The following is a 17,566-nucleotide window of genomic DNA, read 5'->3' on the forward strand; positions in this document are numbered from 1 at the left end:
TTCCCTTGGTCTTGGGGACCTTCTTTTTGGATTTCTCTCACTGCTCCTTGGGTTTCATTGGCTGGGAGGACTTCACTGATTCAGTCTCCGGGACTGAGGATGAGCATGAAGCCCTACAACCAGATGCTTTTGGGCTCTTCAGCCACTGACGGGTGTCATCTTTCCCACTAGAAAAAACATGGGAAGGGAGTGACCCAAAGGACCCCTTCCTAGTGAGAGGAGCCAAAGAAGACTTATGCTTCTCCGGCTCAGAAGTGGGGACTGATATCACCGATGGTTGGGGGGGAGGGCGGGGCGTGTTGCTCCCGAAGTCGGTGGTGCGGAAGGAACAGGGAGAGAAGTGTCCTCCACCATCAAGTGGGCAGTTGTAGTCTTCTGGTACTGAGAGGTGACAGGAATGAGAGGAACTGATGGGGCGACAACTGTTCTCATAGCGGCGACGTAAGAGGAGGTCATAGCCACAGGTGCTCAAATTTCCTCTTAGCCTCAGTGTAGGTCAGTCAGTCCAGGGTCTTATATTCCATGATTTTCCTCTCTTTCTGTAAAATCATGCAGTCTGGAGAGCAATGAATGATGCTCTCCGCAGTTGACACAGATGGGGACAGGGCACATGGAGTATTGGGATGTGATGGACATCCACAATCTCGAGATGTGACACTGGAAGTACAGCGGGAAGACATATGACCAAACTTCCAGCACTTAATGCACTGCATTGGGGGAAGGTATATATGGCTTGACATCACAGCGATAGACCATCACCTTGACTGTCCCGGACAATGTATCGCCCCCAAAGGCCAAGATGAAGGCGCCAGTGGCAACCTGATTATCCCTTAGACCCTGATGGACACGCCGGATGAAATGAACACCTTGACGCTCTAAATTGGCACACAGTTCATCGTCAGACTGCAAAAGAAAGTCACTGTGGAGTATAATACCCTCGACCATACTTAAACTCTTATGGGGAGTGGGCAGAGGATGTTGTTTTTATCAAGACTGACTAAGAGCGCATTTTGAACAAGTCCTCCACCTCCCCAAACTTGTCATCCAAATGCTCCACTAAAAACTACGGCTTCATGGACGTGACAGATTCCCCATCAACTCTCATACATACGAGATACCGGGGCAAATAAGCTTCACTGCCATCCTTAGCCTGGTGTTCCTCCCATGGTGTGGCCAGGGAGGGGAATGATTTGGGGTCATATTTCGTAGCATTGAAGTCAGACTTTGCCTGCTTAGAGACTGCTGGTGGTGGACCACCAGCAAGAGATGTCATACTACACTTCGTGGCGTGTCATCCGACCTGATGCCGCCCACTCAAGCCAGGGGCCTTCCCCACGGGTGCCACCCAGCCGCAGCAAAGGTCACCTAGTAGGATGGCCATTGATGGGAGTCCCGATGCCCCAGTGTGGCGGGCATCTACTCCTTAGCATTTGTGGGGAGTTAAAAGGCGCAGTCATCAGCAGAGTGATCCCTGTGCAGTCAGGGGGCTGCAACCAACAGAGTACATGGTGGCCCCACCACAAAAGACTGGCTACCGTGCTGGATATGAGGTGCAAAGACTTCCACGGTCATCGTCGGCGCAGAAAATGACACTGCATAGTGGGTGGAAGAAAGCGCACCCAGGAAGGTGTCCTCACCCAAGAGATGGAAGACGAGCATGACTGCAACGCCTCGACGAGAAAGTGGGCTAAAGATCTCAATGCACGATGGACACGATGCACCATGTAAGGCGCCCTTCCCCAATTGGCTCACTCTTTGGGAAAATTTTGAAAAATGGAGGCAAACCCTACAGGGGACCATCACATAAAGGCCAAAAGGCGTGAGACTCCTTTTAGTCGACTCTTACGACAAGCAGGAATACCTTGGGCCTATTCTATTTTGAAGTAGTGAAGGTTGGCAACTTGCTTTAAATGTTCAAATATGTAAAATTGTGCACTTCACAAAATGCAGAACAGTAGTATCCTATAATAACACTGGTGAGTCACAAATGGAACCAGTCAACTCATACAAATACTTACGTATAACCATTTGTTGTGATGTGAAATACAATGACCACATAGGCCTAGTTACAGATAAAGCAGGTAAGAAACTTTGCTTAGTGGGCTGGATACTGGGAATATGCAGTCAGACAACAAAGGAGATTGCTTGAAATCACTTGTGCATCTTAGCTTAGAATATTGCTCTAGTTGTGCATGGCCCATGTCAGGTAGGACTAACAGGGGATAAAGCACAGTCACAGATTTGTCTGACTCACAGAAGAATGTCATCCATATGCACAAAAATCTGAAGTGGCATGATTCACTTGAAGATCAGTGCCAACTGTTTCATGAAAGTCTACTTACACATCTTGAGGAACAAGCTGTAAGTGAAAAAATTAGGATTATTCTACAGTTCTTGCTGAGATCCATAGTGTGTGTTGAATGAATGCATCACAGAGTGGTTTTTGCAGTGAAACTATTCTAGCACATATACAGAATGCTTTTAAAGAAATACATGCTATTAGACTTCTTGAAATCATTCATGCTGCAAGGAAACTGAAATCACCACTATTGTAAAAACAGATTTGCATATATTTAAAGGTTTGTAACAAGTGGGCAGATGTTTCTCACAGTCCCCTTTACTGAAAAAGTATAAACCGTACTTTATGTAAGAAAAGTAAATGTCTATAATGTAATGTGACACTTCACCTTCACAATGAATTTTACAGTAACGAATTTTAGCTGAAAGTTGTATTCCACAATGATCAACTGTGTCTTTCTGTTTCTCTCTCTTCAATGGGGCTTTAACATCCAGACCAGAAAGTTGGTATGAAATAAGTTAATATTTTGGTATACCTGCAAGAAGTTTCTTTTATGTCAAATGTTTTAATACATATGTAGATAACAAGTATTTCAGAAGTTCCCCACCACTGGTTATATTATTTATGTATAGAAAAATGAACTAATGTTCTATTTTATAAAATAAGTATGTTTTATTATGAGCTTGCACACCATCTGCATCAACTAATTAATGGCATACTATTCACAAGCAGTTTATGTGAGTTTCCAATAAAGCTCTCCATGTGTTATATTGCTCACTACTAACAAGCAACCTAATCTACTTTACTTCCCATGTAGCGATTCTGTGACGACTAATTACATTAGATGTACTTTGATCCATAGTGAGGGCAACCCCCCCCCCCCCCCCCCCCAGGATGAAGAACAGGTCAGAAAAACAAGAATACAATATAAATACTTACAATGAAACAAATACACTAATGTATCTTCCAAAGATCCCAAATGGAGTGATTCTTACAGACGCATAATGAGTGAAGAAGAGTTTAAACATAGCCTATATTCATTTATAAGGTAATACATATTAAACAAAAGAATAATACTTATTTACAATGATGACATAAGGCCATTAATTTGTACGGAAGTCAGTTTGTACTAATACTTATATTACTTGCTATTATTAGCAAAACAAACACACATGTACAACTGCACACATCAGTTGGTTCAACTAAGAAATTCAGTGAAGTATTAGTTGACCACAGATAAATCCTTTAGGTTCCTTTGGTGGCCTGGTGTAAGAAACATCCATCCACACTGTGTAAGCGACATACAATTACATACGTATGTAATATACTTTTTCTGTACGAGCTATTTCAAGAAATACGGAAAATATTACAACAGACAAAAAAAAACTGCAGAGAGGTATCTCAACAGCACAGAAAGAAATTTACCATTAACATCGCATGTAAATTAACTAAAAAGGCAATTAATTAAAAAGCAAGAACTGCACAAATATTGGTAGTAAATAAACTGAAATGTAAAATTGCTTTTCCACGGTAGAAGTTTCGTTTGCCTGACACTCTCTCTCTGCGTTTATGCCGTCATTATTACTACTGCTTCATCCAGGCTCACAATCCGATGCACTGTTCTTCAGCTACATCGTACTCTACTACCATTCACAAATGTGGACTCCTCAGTGCAGCACCTATTTTCAAAGAGGTTTTTGATCGCAATCATAAAAATTAACGAGATGTGTAAGTTTTTTATCTATACTGAAAACTGTATTCTTCGGTACCTCTGTCTTCCGTTTTCGGTAATTATCGAAACGTATTAACTAAAGTAACAATCATTCCACAAAACAAGAGCGCGCAAATATACGAAGTACAAACCTGTAGAGTAATAAGCATAAAACGAATTTAAAAACTGTCAAGGCAAATGCTGGTCACGAACGTAACTCTTTATCTATATGTTTGTCGTGTTATATCCGCAACATACATGTATTCAGAGACAAACACGTAATTTTCTGTATGTTTACATATAAAATGTGTCGTCTGCACCCAGTCAACAAAACAACAACATTGCGTCGTTGGCTAGCAACACAATATATATCTTTGGCACAGTCGAATCCTACAGGTGGCATAGTTATCTCTATCATCTTTAATTCTTTATTTCATTTCTCAATTGGAAACTTATCATCAAACCACACAAATTGCAAATACAATGAATTTTTACAAGTATGTCGTTAAATATTAATTTCACTAAATTTCTAATATCTCGCAATTATTTTGTGACTACATGCAGGAATAACCAATGTCAATTTGTCAAGAATTTGAGCCACGTTACGTATTCGGCTAATAAAGTTACCAAGTTTTGTAAGTATTTGTAACTAAATTCTATCCGTAACTGGAACGACAGAACATGATTTTCAGGAAACGAGAAAAGTATGTCAGCCGATCAACGTGGAAGTAATTTATGCAACAATAACAATAAGAGGGAATCAGCGTCACCAGATTGAGCATATAGCCTACGTTGTTGTTTACTCCGTGAAAGAAAACAGGGACTTGTCTATTCTTTGGATGTTTGTGTTTCTTTGTTTTTTCTAAAAAAAAGAACTTCGCTCCTTGTATGAAACTGATCAGCATTTTGTGAATAAAGTTACAGATTTCCTGAAGCAGCTGTTACACGGATACTAAGGAATGTTATAAAGTGGTGATCCCACAAACAAGCGGAAATATGAACGTGAAAATACAGAGGCGATCGATATTGTCGGGTACGAGGACAACGCGAACGTATACGCAAGATTTAGGCATTCAAGAGGAGCTACAAAGACAAATCAGGGAGTTGCAATAGGCGATAGAAGAGTAAAGTAGTCCAGCGATGAGTCCACAGACGGCAGTTAGCGGCAGATGTGCAGCGACGAGCAAGCCGCAGATGAAAGTACTAAGGCCACAATTCCTGCAGGAAAAACAGGAACTTTGGTTCGTGATGCTTGAACTGGCATTCGAGTAAAATGAAAGTACTGGAGAACACACCAGTTTAGCGGTGGTTGTAAACACATTGAAAGCTGCTGCTATTGCCGCGGACATAATATTCGTTCCATGACGGAACGGCAATAGACATTCTTAAAGAAGCTAGGATCGACGTAATGTCTTAACCACTTGAACAACGCTTACAACAGAAGTTGATCAATGAACAGATGCGCGACAGGACGGGGTACCGACGGAGAAGGAGATTTACCAGACATGAGTCTGCGGCATATTTAGCTGGTACAGATGCCCAGTGTAGTAAAGGCAGCAGTATTACTTGCGCGATGTCCAGACATAAGGATAGGAGACAAAGTTTACTCGACGATTGACAATACACATACGTCTTGTAGGAACACTTGCTGCGGAAGATTGTGCAAAACAAGAGAACGCATCTATACGGAAGAGCCAGATTGGGGATTTGGCCAGACAGCTGCATGAACTTACGGGTCATGTTATTATTTTCGAATCAGAAACATACAATGGTACATGAAAGGAGCCTCCACGAAGATTGCAATGATTTCTGATCAAGATAAGACTTGCAATCGGGCGCACCCTGGGCGTCAGGTTTCTCTGGCGGCTGATTCTTTCACACCAGAAACATCATCTTGGTCACTGGACTCGCATTCGGGAGGACGACGGTTCAATCCTGCGTCCGGCCATCCTGATTTGGGTTTTCCGTGATTTCCCTAAATCACTCCAGGCAAATGCCGTGATGGTTCCTCTGAAAGGGCACGGCCGACGTCCTTCCCCATCCTTCCCTAATCCGATGAGACCGATGACCACGCTGTCTGGTCTCCTTCCCCAAACAACCAACCAACCATCATCTTGGTCCTTTTCAGGACCACAGTTGACCATCATACGGATGGGTCATGTTGACACATTACAACGAAAAGTGTCGCAGTCATTACAGTACAGGAAGAGCTCACCTGGTCAAAAGAAAGATAACCACAGGACTAACAGCGGCAGCCAACTGGAGAAGATGTGTTGGTACCTGCCGGCTGCTTGGCGGCAAGGTAGCAGGATGTACAAGACTGTGTGCATACTCTGTGACGGCTGCCGGCAGTAGGTGCGGCATGCCGGAAGAACCAACAGAAGTGTCTTCAGGAGGGAAGCGAGCACGATGAGGCACCCACTATGGTGATTAATTTGCCGAAGTTTTCCACCCCTCCACAAACGTTGTATGTTAAAGACGTGAGGTCGTTCGTGACTATGTGACTGACTCGGGGTCAGCCATTCAAGGATTATCAGACTACCATCACAACCTCACAGGTGGGCCTCACGTCGGCAAATGCGTCACTGATAACGATTTATTGCACCTACGAAATGGAGGCGGATAATGGATTTAGACAGAGTTGCCATTGGAACTCTGTGCTAGCAGTGGTATCAGAGGTCTTATTAGTCGCCGGCTTCCTGCGTGATATGAGAATCGAGATAAATATCAGTGCTGCACAGATTAAAAGAGACGACGAAGTCGTCATAGGTACACCTGGACGAGACATACATCACACTACAGGCTTCACGGACAATGATTTCGCATGGGGCGAAGATGGCAGCACAAGGGCACTTCAGCCAAGGGTGTCACGTAACACAGTGCACCACATAGAACCAAGCCTGCTCAGTTAGTATCATACCACCAAGAAGATTAGCGCCAGATCACTTTATAGCAGCAAAGGCCATATTTAATGGTTTGTTAAAATCAGGTGTGCTACGTAGTTCCGATAGCCCATGGGCTATGAGCTTCGTAAAAAAGAAGAAGGGTACTTGGAGACCTTGTGGTAATTATAGGAAGTTAAACACCTGTACAGTTCCAGACCGTTACCTGGTATCCAGCCTCAGGGATCTTACTAATGGCCTCACAGGATCGACAGTCTTTAGCGCGACTGACTGTAAGAAGGCGTAACATCAGATACCAGTCGCAGAGGCAGGGTATACCAAAGACGGCAGTCACAACACATTTTGGGTTGTTCAAGTACGTCCGAATACCTTTGGCCTATAAAAAGGTGGCGCAGACGTGGCAGAGGTTTGTGGACGATGTACTGTGGGGTTTAAAATGTTGTTTCGGGCACCTAGATTATATAGTGGTCTACTCAGGGACAAAAGAGTTGCATGAAGAACGCCTCAGATCCGTTTTCGAAAGAATAAAGCAATATGGGATAGTTATTAGCAAGGAGAAATGCATCTTCCTACAGCAGCAGGTGACTTTTTGGATCACACAGTGTCAGCAGACGGATACGCCCCGTAATGGATAAAGTAGCCATTATCGAAGATATACCTTGTCTAACCGATTACCAAAAACTTAGAAGATTTTTAGGGGCAGTAAATTCCTAGCGTCGACAGTTGTCAAGGGATTCTGGCACCACTGACAGGCATGCAAAAGGCATTTCACAGACGAAAGCTGATCTGAAGAAAGTCATTCTCTTGGCACACCGAGTATGCATGCACCGTTGGCTGCTAGTGGTCGATGCAAGTCAAAAGGCAATAGGGGCAGCCCTCTGTCAATTTACAGAAAGTCACTGGTAGCTTCTGGGTTTCCTTTCACGCAAACTCACAGCAGTGTAGGTCAAATGGAGTGCGCACGAGAGAGGACTTCTGGCATTGTACAGAGCTGTAAAGCATTTTCGTCCCTAAATTGAGGCCAGAGCATTCACTGTTTGTAGAAACCACAAACCTACTACATTCTCATTCAGCATTTTTAATGACGACTGCTCTCCAGAACAAGCAAGACAACTACAGTTTATTGGCCAGTTCATGACAGATTTGAGTCATATTGAGGGAGTGGAAAACGTCATGGCAGAATTCAGGGAAAGGGTCAATACCCTCTCACATACAACCGATTATGAACATCTGGCAGCTGTACAGGCCGTTGACCCCCAACAACAGCAAGCGAGGCTAGCAGTTAGGAAGGGTAGCATTTGGTGCGACATGTCACGAGACAAACGTCGACCTTTCGTTCCTGAAAAGCTGCAGAAGGCGACCTTCTGTAGCATCCATGGGATGGCTCTCCCCAGTGTGAACAGTACAGTAAAACTGCTGACGGAACATTTTGTGTGGCGAAGCATTAAGAAAGATTGCCGTAGATGGGCAAAAACGTGCATGGCATGCCAAAAATGAAAGGTCGGACGATATATGCACAAACCAGTAGGAGAGTTTCCACCATCCATAGAATGATTTGCACACATTCACCTAGACATCATAGAATGGCTGCCGCTCTCAGAAGGGTGCTATTATTTGCTTACTGCTGTAGTCTGGTTCACATGATGAGCGGAAACAGCGCCATTGGCTGAAATATCGCTGGAGACAGTGACATAAGTGATTTTGGTGACTTGAATTGCTCGTTTTCGTTGCCCCCTACATGTGATTACAGACCAGGGCCACCGATTTGATTCGACCTTCTTTTGGGGCTGACAAAGTAGTGTGGATTCTGGCACCACTTCATGACAGACAACCACCGTGAAAGTAACAGCATGGTCGAGCATTGGCACAGGACCTTGAAGGCTGCCTTGATGTGCCAAGCCAAGAGCTGGATTTCAGCGTTACCTGCGGTGTTATTGGGATTATGGATCGTTTTCAATCCAGATTTACGAGCCCCCACAGCAGAGTTGGTTTCTGAGGAATCCCTAGACCTGGCAGCAGAATTTTTTGCTGTACCATCAGAAGCAATGGCGAGAGATGAGCACTATGATCTGCAAAAAAGTGAGAACACGTTTCTAAAATATGTCCTGCGCTGGGTTCTCAGCATGGAGAGGGCGCCAGTTTGCACACAAAGACCTGGAGCACTGTTCCCATGTGTGGTTATGGGCGGATTTAATATGACTATCCCTGCAACTGCCTTACTCTGGGTGTACAATGTATTAGCAAGAGACAGCCACACATGGAAGAGAGAGGTTTCACAGAAAGCAGCAAACCATCTCCATAGAATGAGTGAAATCTGTCCACATGCTGTTTCCCAAGGGAGATGTAGGACAGCAACAACAGACAGAGAGAGCCCCTGTACTGCTGGAACAGCAGGAAGAACAGACGATGAAAATAGAGAACCCACTACCCTCAACGAATCCAGAGGCTTGGAGGAGGAGCCGCAGACGCCACTGGGACATTCTAAAGCTGGCAGATGTGTAGCATACAAGTATCCCTACATCCCTGGAGCTCTACTCTACTGCGAGGGGCGCGTGAGCATTACCATCACCAGATTGAGCGAACGTTACATATTGCTGTTTATTCCTTGAAAGAAAACAGAAACTGTTGTTTATTCTTTGTATATTTGTGCTTCTTTGTTTTTAAAAAGCTTCGCTCCCTGTACAGAACTGATTCAGCCTTTTGCGAATAATGTTATAGCTTTCTGGAACAGTATTTTTCAAAATTAGTTACATGGAACACATATATCTATGACGTGAGCATAGCCCACTATGCATGTTCTCAACATCAAACCAGGCTAGTCATGCGATTTTGGGACAATGCTGCTTGTCTACAATTTGCAGTAATAGTGAAACTGGAATATTATACATATTCGCTCTGTTCTATATACATTTCTGCTTGTTTGAGTTTTAGTAACAACTGTGGTACGGTATTGTTGCCGCTAGGGATGTAAAGAGAAGTATATGAAAGGAGGACCACTTATTTTTCGTAGATTTATACTACAAATGTATGGTTGTAAATGTCATATTGATATATGTCGAAAAATATCGATACACAGTATTATAAAGTCTTGTATTCTAGAGATAATGTATACGATTTTAATTCCATGTGTTTACAAGACAAGTGCTAGATAAATTTGTAAGTGTGTTTCAGTAAACTGCCAGTCAGTGTGTACATACTGTTGCTATGTTCATTTGCAGATCAAATTTATATGTGACAGTCTGATTAATTTCCTCCAGTTTATGCAGGTCTTAAATCCTTGAGTGTATCTAAGTATTTATGCATGAGAGAGTTTCCTATACAGTATCGTAACGTAATTAATTAGAACAGATTCGGCAATATAAATCAGTGCAGTAGAAAATTGTTTTTAATAATATTGTTAGCTATCACTTCTTGAGCATTGATCTTGTATTTTTAATTTTTTGTGCATAATGTATGGTTTTACTTTTCTGATGAGATGGCTAAAAAATTGAAAGTAATAATGGACAAGCAGGAGGTGCAAATTGCATATCATATTTACTGTAATAGTTTCATAGTTCAAAAAGGGTTTTTACCCTTGACATTTCGGTGCCATCTACAGTTTCACTGTAATGTAATTAATTGCAATGGAGGTTCAAGAAAATGAATAAGTATAAAAGAAAAGATAAAAAGATGATGTTGACTGTCACTTCTTAACCCATTACTGGAAAAACGTAAACAAAGTGGAATCGTATGTTTGTAAAGCCCATATACAAAAATTTCATGGTACTTGCGAAGGTGATCTACCTGTAACAGCGAGGTAATAACTCTCAAAACACGCCAAGCACTGTACAGGCTAAAATGTATTGTCTCAAAATCACATGACTTGAGCTGCAGTAGATTTTGCCAACAGAATTCTAATTCTGTGTATCTGAATGCTCACTCCATAGATACTTATACTCTATGACAATAACCAATGTGTACATTAATCACAGAGTAGAAATAATGAACATTCAGATGTATGGAATAGATTTTGTGTTGTCAACATACATTGCCACAGTGGCAACTGTTCTCGAGAGAGCGTATGTTTTGTCTGTAATGAGTTCTATAAAGTTTGAATCTCATTATATCGCCAGAACAGACAGATTCCCTTCATAAGGCTGTGGATTTGGTTTTTCTAGACATCATAACAACTTGTATTTGATACATGGAATGAACAGGGCTCTTAGCGTTCAAGGGCTAAGTGAATGGGTATCATCTCAAGGCACCATCACATCAGCATCTATTTGCACTGTCAGTCACATCATATCAGTGCACTTAGCTCAGTACCGAACAGTGAAACTAAGGTCATGAGTCATCATCCATAATACAAAAAATCATAGCATTAGAACTGAGGAAGTAACAACAACAAAGTTTATTAAAGGTCAGAGCAAACTTTCACAACTTATGTTCTTGGTCAGTTCTGTTTGGTAAAGTGCTGAGAAGTGAGACATCATTTCAAAACATCGACGTTTACTTGCTAGGGAAAATACACTAAGGTGACAAAGGTTGTGGAACAGCGATATGCACCTATAGAGGCAGTGGTGGTATCACATACACAAGGTATGAAAGGGCAGCATATTGTCAAAGCTGTCATTTTTACTCGGATAATTCAAGTGAAAACATGCCTGACATTATTATCGCAGCATGATGGAAATTAATAGACGGAATGGTAATTGGAGTTAGACTTCTGGGACATTTCATTTCGGAAATCGTTGGAGAATTCAAAATTCGAGATCCGCAGTGTCAAGAGTGTACCGAAAATAGCTAATTTCAGGAAGTACCTCTCACCACAGACAACGCAGTGGCCTATGGCCTTTACTTAACGACTGAGAGGAGTGGCGTTTGCGTAGAGTTGTCAGTGCTAACATACAAGAAACACTACGTGAAATAACCGCAGAAATCAATGTGGGACCTACGACGAATATATCTGTTAGCACAGTACAACGAAACTGGACTTAATGGGCTATGGTAGCAGGTGACTGACATACTGTATGTGCCATTGCTGACAGCATGGCGTCACCTGCAGCAACTCTCCTGGGTTGGTGACTATATGAGTTGGACCCTATACGACTGGAGAACCGTGGCCTGGCCGAATAAGTAACGATTTCAGTTGGTAAACCCTGGTGGTAATGTTCAAATGTGGTGCAAACACCAAGAAGTCATGGACTAAAAATTGTCAGCAAAGCACCGTGCAAGTTGGTGCTGGCTCCATAAAGATGTGGGCTGTGTTTATGTGGAATATATCTGGTCCAACTGAACCGATCATTGACTGGAAATGGTTATGTTACGCTACTTGGTGGCTATTAGCAGCCATTCATGGACTTCATGTTCCCAAACAACGATGCAATTTTTATGGATGACAGTGCACCATGACACTGGGCCACAATTGTTCACCGTTTAGTATGAAAACATTCTGAACAATTCAAGTGAATGATTTGGCCAACTTGATCACGTGGGATGAATCCCACCAAATAATTACGTGACATAATTAAGAGATCAATTTGTGCACAGAATCCTGCGCCAGCAACACTTTCGCAATTATGGGTACCTATAGAGGCAGCATGGCTCCATATTTCAAGAGAGGACTTCCAACGAAGCTTCTAGCTCTTTAGGGCATCGTAGGAGGTGACCGCAATGTGCCTTCGTCACTTATTTCGCTATATAAACGCAACACAACAATGGGACTATTCTTCATCAGGCCTCTATAGTGCCACAACTGTTGAATCGTTGTTGGCAGCAGTGAGACAAAGAACACGGTCGCGAATAAGTGTTCCCAACGGTGCCGACATGAAACGATCAGCACGACAGTCTCTGTTGGCTGAGCAAATTCCGCGTCGCGAAGATTATTATCTTTGTGTAAGAGGTGTGTAAATAGAGTCTTTTTGTTATTGCTTTGAAAATTAAAATGTAAAAATCAGCCATCTGTGTGTAATTTTTTCAAGAAAGTCGGGATGGTAGTCAGTTTGTAGAGTGTACCATCTGCTTTAAGGATTATAAACATGATCATGGAATAGGACTAATTTAAGAGACCACTGAAAAGAAAGCATGGTGAGAAACTAGGAGCTTCGAATTAGCAGTAGAACTGAAAGGTGAGGGATCAACTTGTGAGCTAGTGCAAGAGATGCAACCAGAAGAAACGAGAAGCTCAATAATAAATTATTTTAACACGAGTCATATGATGCCAGCTCAAAAGTAAAAAAAAAGAACTTGATTCTCATTATGTACAAATGATGGCTGTCGAGATGCTATCGTACAGAACTTCCGACTGTCAAGGTTTGAAAAAAATTGTTCATGCCTTAGACAGCAGATATGAGTTGGCAGATAAAATCAATTTACATGTCTACTGATGTCAAAACTATAGGAAAAGAGAAAAAATAAATTAGAGAAAGCACTTAGGATATATAATTGTTACAACGGAAATGTGGAAAAGCAACGTGAATGAAGGTATACTGCCAGTGATTTGTCATTTGATTATAGACGAAAAATTAGTTGCACCCATATTAAAAGTGACAAAAACTGCATGTCATTGCAACGCAGAATCTTAGCACATGTATCTAACTTTTTTAAAAAGCGTTTCTTTCTTTAACTCGTCAATGCCATGCTGGGTTTTGTTTCATTTTTGTGAACGGTACATGTTGATTGTAAGTCAAGTTGATGTAACTTGCAAGGTATTTCTTGGCAGTTTCACCCCACCCCATCCCTCCCCACCACTTCTCTTGCCGATAGAAAACTGAACTCATCGTGTCATTTGTGTTCTGTTTACAGAAAATTGCAACCATAACAAATCATTGAGTAATTGCGTTACAACAGGCTTAATATATTTTCTTATTCAATTACTACAAATAAGCAACACGTGAAAATAGATGTGTCTATGATGTGCTTTCTCAAAAAATTGGTACTTCCACGACCAAAGTTTTCACTTGAGAATTTGTGCGACGAGAAACGAACGCGAACCTCAACACCGTCTGAACCAAAATTAATAGAATAGAATAGAATATTTTTTTACTAGCCTTTCAGTATTTTTCATATAATTGGCTTCGTCAAAGTTTACAGAGGGTTTTAGTTTCACTACGATATTCAAATAGTTACAGAAAGGTGAGAAAAGGGACTAAAGACCTTTTCTTCAGCATTATGTAAAACAATGTTTTATACAGTAATTAAATACACACATGAGAAAAGAATCACAGTAAATAACTAGCTTATATAATATCAAAACATTTTCTTCATAACTTAAGTAAAACATATATTTTGATGATTAGGTTCTAAGAATTCTTCAGTTGTATAGAATTCGTTGTTTTTTTAGCCAGGTTTGCAATGTATTATTATATTTATTTATTGTTACTGTACGAGCTGAGCATGGTAACTTATTGAAAAATTTTATGCTTAAAGTACTTATAGTTATTATGGACTACAGCAAGTCTTGTGGAAGGCAAGTCCAGCAGGTGACTGTTTCTTGTACTGTGTGCATGCACATCACATCTTATGTTCAATTTTTTCAGATTTTCTCTGGCATATATTAGACAGTTATAAATGTACATGCTTGGCACTGTCATTACGCCAAGAGATGACAGCATAGCAAAATCAGCTGGCAGTGGCGTTACAATTACTGTGTTGCTGTCTTCCGAGTATTTAAACAACTTACTTTTCTGACGATTTATGCAGAAGTGCTTCCACTGTGTTAGCGAATCGGAACAGAATGAAAACTTTCGGTATGTATAGAACAGCGTCAATATTAATGCGTATATTTGCCAAAAGAGACAAACTATAGCACGTTGTAAATATAGGCCTTAACAATCGAATCCGAACTTTCCAGGGGTAACTGAAAACTCTCAGCTATTGTGTAATGGAAGCTGTTGTATCGCCACTACTGTGAAGCTGACGAAACGCAATCTTATCAGCTTCTGTCAAGCACCAACTCTGAGCGGCGCGGGTATATTATAGGAATACATTGGTATACATCTCGCGTACTGACCACGAGAAGAAAATTCGAGAAATTAGAGCCAGTACAGAGGCACTGTTCGCGAATGGAAAAGAGTTAGAGGGATCAGATAGTGGTACCGAAAGTACACTCCGCTACACACCATCGCGTGGCTTGCGAAGTATGATGTAGATGAAACGTGCCAGTACTTATTTCGCCGCAGCTTTCATTATCCCTCATAAAAACCGCTCTTTATACGACTCCGTGCGCTTCGACCGACGAAAAGCGAAACACCCATCAAAACATATTCAAGCTTCACACCTTATGTGGACTGCACTAAGATCACTAGTGCAGCCGGTCTCAGCGATGTACCAGCTGTAGCACTGCAGTAGAGAGTCGTTTTCTGAAAGTCATGTTCTGTCGTTCCAGTTATGGATAGAACTTAGTTACAAATACTTACAAAACTTGGTAACTTTATTAGCCGAATACGTAACGTGGTTCAAATTCATGACAAATTGACATTGTTTGTTCCTGCATGAAGTCACAAAATAATTGTGAGATATTAGAAATTTCATGAAATTAATATTTAACGACATATTTCTAAAAATTCGTTGTATATATATCATTTTATTCGGAAAGTTGCAAATTTTATAACGAGATAAAAATCCGAATATGTGAAAAAAAAAAATTTTCCCATTCTTACTCCCCTTGAGGCTTCCTACTTTGCCTACTTTCACTCAATAATGCCTGGCAGTATTATATTCTGGGGGAACCAGCCTCTTGCAAAAAGAAAGTCACTAAAAAAAAAAAAGCCATCAGAACAGTGAGGGCGTCCATCATAGACACTTGCAGGAACTTGTTTTGAAAGATACAAAGACAAATAGTTTATACATTCAATTGAAAAGTCTAAGTCTAGTGCAAAAAGGAATTTATTACTCCAGCATTATGCTGTTTAATGCCCTCCCCCCACATATCAAGTGTCTGCATAAACGATTACCAAAATTAAAACAAACCCTGAAAGAGTACCTGACAGAGAAATATTTTTATATGGTTGATGAATTTAAAGAGAAAATAAATACCACCACTAAATGTCAATTGTTTTACAAATACTTTTAATCTCACTATCATAGATATATAGTAATTTGGTTTTCTGTATGCGTGTTTGTATTTACTGATTTTTTTGTTTACTTTTGCTTCCTGTGTACATTAAAGATCCTTTCTAAATAGAGCTCAATATTCTGTTGATAGGATATGTGTTCTTTACTTGATATCTTACCTACATTGTATCTTTCATTTTATATGTTTACAATTAGCCTATATCTAATCCTGCCTCAGTGTACCACAGTATTCTCTTAACTGGATATGTGTTTCTTATTTGACACTTTATCTCCATTGTGTCTTTTATAGTAATTATGTAAGTTATAACTGAAATATGTGCAATTTGACACATTCCATATCCATGCGATTTACTCAGTACATGGATGCATGGAAAACAAAATAAATAAAATTAGGTGCGGGCTTTTCATCTAATTGTATCTATTCTCCACTTAGAAGCAGTTATGTTTTGATTTCATTTTTATTTATTTACGTCTGAAGGCTGAAACTTTCTTTATAATTCTGATATCCATCACTGAGCATTGCTTGTCTCTTTGAGATACTTCAGAACTTCAAATGTCTGCATAATATTAACACTTTCAAAGAACTTATGCTACTTTAGGATGTTTCTTTTCGTTGGCATGCAGAGAAATCTTGTATATCACATAGAAGTATAAAGAGCTGAGTCCAAAGAAGCCTGAACAGAAATAACCACCTGTTCTGATGTCTGATAAGTAATGATACAAATGCTTAGAAAGTGTTTAAGGGACTAAAATCTGTGCAAATATATAGTTTAAAACAGACCTATTCACCAATATACTCGTATGAGCTGGCTTGTGCCCACACTGCATAAAAAGGGACAAACAGATATCATGAGATGATCACCTTTCTTGTCAGTGACAATAAGGATATTGAATATTTTAGCTAATAAATTTTGTGGTTGTGAACTACAAATGATGTTTTATTTCTGTTTCACAGTGACGCAAAAAGGAGTTGGTGACAATGCCGCTCCTCATCCTTCCAGCTGGCCGTTGGAGGCACCAAACATGTTGACCTCACGGTTGATGGCCACAGGGGCAAAGAAGATTGACAGAGCATCAAATTCTTGATGTACTAATTTTTGAGAAACAAAAAAATAAAATACTGAATTATAAATTCACTCTGTATAGAATCAGTTGGGATGTGACTGCAACACAAACTGGAACTGTACAATTGGATTACATGTATGCTGTACTCACACACTATATGACATAACAATTATTTGTACAAGAAGATACAAATGAAATGTTGTGAAATGTTTTAAAATTTATCTGAATATTTGAACTGTGTTTTTTTGGAAGTTTGTGAATTGAATACTTACCTAGATTTTCTGAAAGAGTATAACTAACTTAAAGCCTGGATATCTGAAAGAAAAGTGAAGTATAATTTCAAGTAGTTTGTAACAAAAGCTCTCTCAACTTTAATTTCCTGCAAGTTGGTGATGCAACCACTCTTTGATTTAGAAAACTACAATAATGGAGTTTGATTTTATGTGAATTAACTTGACCTAGTAATAAGTGCCTAACCTTTAAAAACTTTGGTGAACTAAACTTGTATTGTAACTTAATTAAACATCTTGAGGT

At 40.5% G+C, this 17,566-nt stretch overlaps 1 protein-coding gene and 1 long non-coding RNA gene across 4 annotated transcripts in view; one reads left to right on the plus strand and one right to left on the minus strand.

Moving 5' to 3' along the window:
* Nucleotides 1-4,334, minus strand: part of LOC124805137 — a 167,715-nt gene extending 163,381 nt beyond the window's left edge. The window contains exon 1 of one of the 2 annotated variants that reach the window (XM_047265600.1): nt 4,163-4,334. The gene's annotated coding sequence lies outside the window, so the exon portion shown is untranslated. Of the gene's footprint in view, nt 1-2,687; nt 2,820-4,162 lie in introns of those variants that run through there. The other variant, XM_047265598.1, reaches the window with a different exon arrangement.
* An 8,461-nt stretch (nt 4,335-12,795) lies between these two features.
* On the plus strand, nt 12,796-17,099 carry LOC124805284. Of its 2 annotated transcripts, none has more exons than XR_007017427.1 (4): nt 12,796-13,020; nt 14,431-14,640; nt 14,745-14,861; nt 16,923-17,099. It is a non-coding gene; the product is annotated as an uncharacterized LOC124805284 (long non-coding RNA). The 2 variants fall into 2 exon arrangements; XR_007017428.1 differs by lacking the exon at nt 12,796-13,020 and adding an exon at nt 14,003-14,026.
* The last annotated feature ends 467 nt before the right edge of the window (nt 17,100-17,566 follow it).

Source organism: Schistocerca piceifrons, chromosome 7 (genome assembly GCF_021461385.2).
Source record: "Schistocerca piceifrons isolate TAMUIC-IGC-003096 chromosome 7, iqSchPice1.1, whole genome shotgun sequence".
Classification (NCBI taxonomy): domain Eukaryota; kingdom Metazoa; phylum Arthropoda; class Insecta; order Orthoptera; family Acrididae; genus Schistocerca; species Schistocerca piceifrons.